Here is a 2,690-nt window from a genome sequence, read left to right as displayed (position 1 = left end):
CCAACAATTAGGAAGGCCAGAATTAAGAACTATTTTGGTGGAGTAATTAATAACATTTTAGCCCAACAATTAGGAAGGCCAGAATTAAGAATTATTTTGGTGGAGTAATTAATAACATTTTAGCCCAACAATTAGGAAGGATAGAATTAAGAAATATTTTCTGGAATTAGTAATCCATCATAGTCCAACGATTAGGAAGGCCAAAATTAAGGAACCTTCTGTGGAGTAACTAATAGTATTGTAATCCAACAGTCAGGAAGGCCGAAATCAATGTACGTTCCTTAAGTTTTAAACGTCTCTACAACTGAACGATAGAATAATATTAATAATTACAAAAACTGGCTAGATTAGGGAAACCTAGTTTATTGCATACGCGGATTACACGATTTTCGAGATAGGAAATGCAAGCTTTTTAGATAATTAAGATGTTACCACAGAACAAAAATCTGAGCTACTGAAAACATCCTTTCAGTGATTTTCCCTATCAGCAGCGGTTTTTCGAACAACACAGGAGCATTTGAATGAAATTTTTCCATTACCTTATAGGATTTTTATTGTTGTTGTCCAGCTACCAGAGGGCTCATAGGAGAGGTACAACCGTCTGATTGACTAGTGATTTATAATGAAAATATTTTAATTTTTATTTATCATACAAATGCCAGAGTGAAATATAAGCGTATTCTGTCTCGATTTACTTACGACGCGGAGAGGTTTGCTCAGTATTAACTTTAACAGATAATGCATACAGCTGCACGAACCACTAGAGGGCGTCACTATCTTCTTATTGGTGCTACTATATCTGGTTCTGCAAATCTTCGTGACACATCACCAGCTCCCATTTCCTTCCCAGATTTATTACGAATTCCTTCTGAAACCTGACACGGTTGTGTGGGATGGTGAAGTTTCTCTTTGTCGCTTGTTTTTATTTTTGGAAAAATAAACGTGACAGATAAGTCCCCCCCCCCCCTCAACTCTCCACTTCCATGATTTTTGTTTTCTTTGTAGTTGTTCATGTGTCTGAATGTGAGTGTATTTTCCTTATTTTAGAAAGGTATTCGTTTATATACATATAAGAAAAAAAGTAATACCAGCATCGTGTGATTGCTTTCTATGTTTGTTTGTACAATTTGGTACATGTGCGGGGGGGGGGGGCTTCATTTTATATATTTCACTCACTTGTCTCGTGTTAAATGTGTTTACGTACTTGTATTTTATACTTCGTATTTATGGCAAAGCTATTAAGGCTTATTTGCTGCTGTCCCTAATTTTGAAATACTAATCAGAGGAAAGGCATCGTCCCATCATCCACGTTAAGAGATTTCCTGTTACTCTTATAACGCACCCAAAGCTAACACTGACAGTCACTCTTATAACACATCAACAGCTTAAAGTGCGGGGAATATACTGCGGTATCGTACGGATTCGAACACGCGGTTCGCCACCTTCCACGTCTATAACTCAACCATAGGATTCACCCGCCCCCTATGTAAATTATGTTGTCTTTAACTGCACGAAGTTTTCAAATGGTAATTTTCGTGTTGTATAAATTGTTGTTGAATTATATTTATCCACAATCCACGAATGTTTCGTGTCTCTTGTGACACATTAATATCCATCAGGCGTGTTGGTAAAGTTGCATTTACAAGTAATCAAGTTATTATTACATGTTACTGTTATTACATATTATTATTATTACAAATTATATATATATATATATAATAGTTTTTGTCTTGTTAAGAACTATATCAATATCTGTTTTGATACATAGAAATGATATAAAGTTTTTGTATTCGTTCGACACCCTTCCCTAACAATAAATCGACAACAGTAACGCATTTAATGTAGTATATATATATAGTCACTCGGCATCTTCCCATTAGACTTTTCTAGGAAAAACTTTGTACTTGAATACATGTCTCAGTATAAAAACAGGAGCTCATTATGTCAGATATCTATGAACAATAATGTACTGATCATCTGGCATGATAAAATGTATTAAAAATGTTTGTAAAACAAAACAAACTATAACAACATCTCACGTGTGTGCCTAACCTTGGGCGATCCAATCTCTATATTAAGGATCTATTTTGAGCATTTCAGTTCATATATTGAGGAACCTACTTTGGTCATTACAGTCTTTATATCGATTTACGTATTTTGGGCATTCGAATTCTCATATCTAAGACCTATTTTTTTGGCATTTCAGTCTTTATATCAACGCCCTAATTTAGGAATTTCATTCAGGAAATTACTTTAGATATTCCAGTTTCCATATTGAGGATATTCTTTGGGTATTTCAGTCTCTATATCAAGGTCCTATTTGGAGCATTTCCCTTTATATACCTACTTCTGACTAGCGACAGACTCTGAACGATATTTTCCAATCTAATATTTAAAAAAAAATCAGTTCCCCAATGTCTATTCCGTCCGAGGTATTGCCTTACAAAAACTAATAAGAGCAACGTGTATGACACAGTGATTGAGAAGTAAAGGTTTAAAACAATATTTGTATAAGGCTAGGGAAAATAATTAGAAAGAATAAAAAACAAAATATAACTCCTACGATGTGTGAAAATTACCTCAAGAGCTAGTGTCAGACTATCCTACGATGTGTGAAAATTATCTCAAGAGCTAGTGTCAGACTATCCTACGATGTGTGAAAATTACCTCAAGAGCTAGTGTCAGACTAT

Source organism: Limulus polyphemus, unplaced genomic scaffold (genome assembly GCF_000517525.1).
Source record: "Limulus polyphemus unplaced genomic scaffold, Limulus_polyphemus-2.1.2 Scaffold2496, whole genome shotgun sequence".
In the NCBI taxonomy this organism is placed as follows: domain Eukaryota; kingdom Metazoa; phylum Arthropoda; class Merostomata; order Xiphosura; family Limulidae; genus Limulus; species Limulus polyphemus.
The sequence above is the reverse complement of the archived record's forward strand: the minus strand, read 5'-3'. Positions refer to the sequence as shown.